This window comes from Fukomys damarensis, unplaced genomic scaffold (assembly GCF_012274545.1).
Source record: "Fukomys damarensis isolate Sample0158 unplaced genomic scaffold, DMR_v1.0_HiC HiC_scaffold_16, whole genome shotgun sequence".
Taxonomy (NCBI): domain Eukaryota; kingdom Metazoa; phylum Chordata; class Mammalia; order Rodentia; family Bathyergidae; genus Fukomys; species Fukomys damarensis.
This window is the reverse complement of record NW_022900928.1, coordinates 125,756,485-125,763,010: the sequence shown is the minus strand read 5'-3', so window position 1 is coordinate 125,763,010 and position 6,526 is coordinate 125,756,485.

Below are 6,526 nucleotides of genomic sequence, written 5' to 3'. Positions count from 1 at the left end.
TTGGTGTGCATGTATCACTGTGGCATGATTCTTTTAATTCTTTTGGAAAGATACCCAGCAGAGGGATGGCTGGGTCAAATGGAACCTCCAGTCCAAGCTCTTTGAGGTATCTCCATATTGATTTCCATAGTGCTTGCACCAGTCAGCACTCCCACCAACGATGGAGAAGGGTTCCTTTCTCCCCACAACCCCACCAACATTTGTTATTGGTTGATTTCTTGATAGCAGCCATTCTTTGTGGGGTGAGTTGGAATCTCAGTGTTGTTTTCATCTGCATCTCTTGAATGACTAGTCATGTGGAACATTTTTTCATATATTTACTTGCTGCTTTTACTTCATTCTCTGAGAAATGTCTGTTCATTTCAGATGCCCATTTTTGAATTGGGTCTTTTTATTTGGGGGGGCTGATTGTTTTGAGTTCTTTATATATTCTAGATAATAGTCCTTTGTCTGAGGAGCAGCTGGTGAAAATTTTTTCCCACATTGTAGGTTGTCCTTAGTTCTGTTGATGGTTTCTTTTGCAGTGCAGAAGCTTTTTAATAAGATGAGATCCCAGTTTCTGATTCTTTCTGCTAGTTCTTGTGCTACTGAGGATTTGTTCATAAAGTCTTTTTCTATTTCGATGTCTTCCAGAGTTCTGCCTAATTTATCTTCCAGCAAGTTTAGTGTTTCTATTCTAATATTCAGATCTTTAATCCACTTGGATTTTAATTTAGTGCATGGTGAGAGATAAGCGTCTAGTTTTAATCTTTGGCAGGTTGAGATCCAGTTTTTCCAACACCATGGAAATGATGTGCATTTTAAAAAATGCAATATGCATTTTAAAAACTAGGCAGATTAATTTGAAGAAATAATTTAAGGATATTTTTGGGTTACCAAGTTTTTGACTGTGTTACACAACAAAGAGGAAAATTTAAGGTGACAAAATGACGCAGTGGTGTAAATTCTGCCCATTCGTCTGGGTATGTTCTCTAGATAAAACACTAGCTTTTTGAATTTAAGAAACAGCTGAGCATTTTCTCTCTAGATCTTTTCTCACCAAAAGAGTGACTGGGAGTATCTAAGATAATAAATTGCCATACTTCCAACTCCTACCAAAGAAGACTAAGAAGAAATAAGAATAGCTGAGGAGATTAATAAAATTTCAAACAAAAAAGAAATAGCAAATCTTTCAGACAAAAGCCAATTATGGACTTGCCCTGCTAAAATCACCAATCAGTAGATTTCTTGAAATGGAAAAATTAAATAGTGGCATGTGGTTTTCACCTCCTCTCTTTCCTTCAACCACATTCATCTATTTATTTCATTCTTTATTTATACCCAGAACGGCGAATGTTTTGAAACTGTCTGTTTAGAGTATTGTCTTTCTTTCTTTTTTTCAGAGTATTGTCTTTCTGAAGTACTGTTCTCTGTGCAATTATTTCCCAGAGTTCTCTGGAATGGAGAAGGAAATCAAGATGAGAGTACAGCTGCATTCTCACTAGCTGACTGCCAGTAATTGATTTTTCTCTAAGCCACTGTGAGCCTCACCCAGGAGCGGGTCACTGCCCACTCTACCCCATCGTAGTAACCAGCTCACAGGTGGAGGGAGATCAGTGTTTAATGGTTAAGGCTGCACATACACCGGATCCCAGCCTATCTCACTGAAACAAAATTTCCTTTGTACGTTAGCCAATGATTCTTTTTTTTTTTCTTCCTGCAATGCCTGAGAAAGCAGCAGACTTTTTTCCTCGTTTTAACTTTAGTATACATTTGTAATACGTAACATTTATAATCATTTTGGTGAATCAATACACACTCATATGGAATCTTGAAACTTTTATTTCCCCTTCTCCCCTCTAGCCTACCTTCTTCCCTCATCACCAGATTGTTAAATTAGAGTGTAAAAAAGAATTTCTTGGAATGATACTTAGAATGGTGGTGCCGAGGGTCCATCTTTCTCCAGGATACTTTGGTTTAGTAGGATGTGGATGAGATCAGAAATTTGAGGGGGGGGTCTTTTGTTTTATTTTTGCATTGGTAGGTATCAAAACCAGGGTCTTATACATACTAGGCCAATGCTTTGCCACTAAGCTACATCACCTGAAATCTGTACTTTAAGTTACACTGTGGAAAACACTAAACATTGGAGAGAGAAACTCTTCACACCTGTGAGAAAGACTTGACACCCATGATTGAAGAGAAGCCCCAAATGCACTGAAGTTTGAGTTAAGTAGCAGCACTACTTCTGTTGTTCTCTTTGAATGTATAACATCCTGAAATGCAGGTTATTGGCTTGCACAGTGCCATGTCCTTGTGACTTTTGATTAACTTACAGTCACTAGAGCTGCACTACTGAAGGGAGAGGCCACCAGGGTATTCAGCAGCGTATAGTGCATGCTCAGTTTGCCCTGCACCTTCTGAATAAGGACTGCATTTTAAGAAGATCCTCAAGTCTGGAAGCCCAATCTAGCAAATTATCAGATCAAATGTGATCTTCTACCTCACTTTTAATTCTCCTGTATGCATCTTTTAAAATTCTATTCAAAAGGATTAAAGGAAACTTCCAGACTCCCAAATGGTATTGTTTGTGACCAATCACTTTTAAGTTGGGAGGTAAATGGTTGTAATGTGATTTCATTCACCCTGGGCCTACTTTTCCACAAAAGAGATCATTGTGGTCTACAATTATGATCACTCATCTCCAGTCTTCACCATAAGTTTTCTGTGGACAGGATTACATCCTAGGGATCTAAATCCTCAGTGCCTAGCCTAATGCTTAAATTAACATGTAAGTGCTTCAAAAATTTTGAATTGGAACTGAAACGTGTTAATCGCTTTTCTGAGTTACAAGCTTGAGACTCTTCTGCACCGTAAAAATTTTCCTTAATTATTTCATCCACATATTCTCCATCTGTTGAAGTAAACACTATTATTGGATATTCAACAGTCACACTCACAACTTTAGACATCAATTATCTTTATTTTGTACCTCTCATGACCCTCATTAAAACTGTAGGTAGGAAGCAATCTCATTTTATATAGTACCTATCAGCTTGTAAAGTATGCATTGAAACATTTGATACTATGGAATATATGCATTAAAAATCTACAAGTTTTTTTCTTTCAGTATTTTTCTAAATTGCAAAATTAGCTGTGAGGTGTTGATATTTAAACAGCTTCTCCAGTCATGACCCATTGATTTTTTTTTTTTTGCTTTGTTTTGTTTTTTAAGACTGGATCTTGCTATGTAGTTTAGGCCGATCTTAATTCTAAGCAATCCTCCTGTCTCAGCCTGCTCAGTGCTGAGATTACAGATGTATACCACCACGTCTGACACAACCCATTGATCTTAAGGAAAACATCTGTTTGTGTATAAAACACTTGTATGATTTTCAAATGACTAGTTGCATCTTCGCCAACTAAAGCTCTTTAGGTAAATAGGTAATAATTTTTATATTTTGTATGCTTTTTTGGATCTATTATTTCCATTTTAAAACGAGTTGGCCTTATATTATTCAAAAATAAACCGATGACATGTCAAGTTTGTTAATGATATCAACAAAGCTCTGGCAATGTTTTTAATAAATCATTATTTCAGCTCTTTAAAAATGCACTTTACCCTATTTATTAAACGAATCCTCTCTAACGGTCCTATAGATGGCAGCATTGAGCAACATATTTTGATACTAGGTTGCTTTTGCATTCCCGTGAATTTGTAGCTGGAAGAGACTTTTACACTGCTATTACAATACACAAGACTAATTCAGCATAAGGTGACAGCATAATCATGTATCTGCTCAACATTGCTTCGGTTAGAGTCTACAAAGACATCTCTTTCTATTCTGTATATCATATGAACCAAATGTTAATTTGCATTTCTAGTTATCCGAACCTATTAAAAAAAAACTAGAGAACAATTCAACTTACTATAGTATAATTATAATAAATATTAACCACCTTAAACACGGGTAGTACAACATTAGCAAGAGGGGAAAAATTGGCAACAACAGCCTACTATCAGTGATTATCTTCCACATTGAAATTCATCAGTTTGAACAGAATTCACCACAGAAATCTGGCTTTCATGATTTCTATCAAATATTTTAGCCACATAAATTGTGTTTTTAAAGCAAACATCCCTTGCAACTGAGAAACATTTTTTTAAAAAGCGTTTGCGCTAACAGTTAGGTTTTTGTTATTGTTTGCTTTGTGGTATTGGGGATTGGACTCTGGGCCCTGCAGTGACACACAAGTCCTCTGCCATGGAACCCCACCCCCGGCCCCAACGTTAGCTTTATATGATCAAAGTCTTAAACTTTCGGGAAAGAATAATTGAAAAATGTTTGCAAATTAAACGGATCTTTCCGTTTTACCCATCTTCCAGGAAACAGTATTTTTAAATTCCCTTTATTTAGCTTTTTAAAAATCTTTTTTCTGAAGAGGGATGGGAGGGGGACGGTAAGGGGTAGGGAGAAAGTCATTTTTGAAAAGTAAAAGTCTCTGATTTTGAGTTGTTTTCCTACAAAAAGTGAACTACCGGCACACCCTCCCAGCTAACCATCAAACCTGTAAAAAGCCCTTTGGCCTTATCTAAATTACACTGTTACCAGTAAACAACTCTTTTATTATCTTTCTGTCTTTTTGCCCAGGGTTGCACTGGGGCTCTAACTCAAAGCGTCTCTACTCCACGGACTCCTCCGCAACCCCCTATAAAGCATTAGACACCCCCAAGATGTCGATCCCTGTTTTTGCTGCCTGGTTACCATTTCCAAATTATCTGCTATTTATAGCCTTGCGGTAGTGGGCACGTGTGCCCACTCCGCCAAGCTGTCAGAGGAGAAGGGGGAGGGTTTTCAGTTCAACAGTGTACTCAAATAATAGACTCAGGACAGACTGCGTGAGCCTGGAACAAGGTAGGAGGAAAAACCAGGAGTTCCCAGGCTTCGGTGGGGAAGAGGCCCTCTGCAGATGCTGCAACCCTCAGCTCACCTATGGAAAGCCGCTGAATGGCGCCTATGGTTCTTCCCCCCCGCCATCCACCTTTTTTTTTTTTTTAAAACAACGCTTTGCAACCTACCTTGGTACCCTCACCCTCCAGCCCCACAACAGCTGCTGAGCAGGATTTGAAGGACAGGCAGCCCCTCCAATCAGCTGTTTTCCCCGGAAAGTAGCCCCGCCCCCGCCCCGCCCCCGCATTAGGCCGAGGCGCGTTCCCAGGCGACCTAGACAGTCCTGGCCATCGAGCATGCCCAGAGTCCAGACTGCGGCGTTTCCAGCGAGCATCCGGCAGTGCCTGCGAGCCGAGGAGGCTCCCCGGCGCAGTAAGGGTCGGAGAACCCAAACGGGTCCGGACTGGACTAGAAAAATAAGATTGCATTAAACAGTGACAAATGTCATCTTTGTAGGTCTTTGATGCCAAGCTGGGCAAGCAGGGAGAAACTACTTGTTTATAGGTCACCTTTACCCCCCCCCGAAAAAAAAACTTTGGGGGAGCGTTTGTTTGTGGCGAGACACCGTAAGGTACCCCGAATAAGAGGTTCTACAGCTACACCCAGGATCCCGACCTGCTCTGCTCGCTTAGTACCCATTTTCCTCTACGGTTCAGCTGGCACCATCCTTGTTTTCTCCCGCTTATCCTGTGGTCAAGGTTAAAAATTTATAGGGTGGTTCAGTGGGTGTGTAAGCTGTGTGTGAAACAAACATTTCACCCAATGTTTGCACAGTAGGGTTTTGGTCTTATGAGCCGTCCTCCGTAGAACCTTAACATCTTTTTAAAAATCACAAATAGACTTGGGAATGTGATAAAGAATATCTCACCCCCGCCAATCCAAAGCTCTCAGCCCTGGGTTCCAGTCTCTGCTCTCTGAGACTTTCAGGGGAAAAGGGAGAAAATGTGATGTGTCCATTTTCTCCTTAATTGATCAGCAGCTAATCCCACAGTGTCAGACGTGAAGCTTTCCGGGGATCCCCGCTCTGCGTTTGGAGTGGCCGTGACCCCCGCCATCACTGCCCTTGGGCGTCCCCCTTTCTTCCGAGGTACCTCAGGGTAGCAAATCCAGGGACTCCGTCCAAGGTGGCAGGCTGGCTATTAGTCCCTTGGAAATCCTCACAAAAATTTAGGTCTGTTCTCTAAGGCCTCTGTCACCCTGAAGCCGAAACCCCCAGCTTTTATATTTATGGGAGGAGGAAAGGCCTCGGCTAGAAACCTCCCGAGGGGTTGATCTCACCTGCTAGGTAAGATCCAGCGAGCCCGCGCGCCCCTCTTCCCCGACCCTCCCACTTGGGGCGCCGCAGCCGCAGTGCCCCCCCCTCCGCCCCCCACCCTCACTCCTGCGTCTCTGTCACCCTGAAGCCGAAACCCCCAGCTTTTATATTTATGGGAGGAGGAAAGGCCTCGGCTAGAAACCTCCCGAGGGGTTGATCTCACCTGCTAGGTAAGATCCAGCGAGCCCGCGCGCCCCTCTTCCCCGACCCTCCCACTTGGGGCGCCGCAGCCGCAGTGCCCCCCCCTCCGCCCCCCACCCTCACTCCTGCGTCTCCCACA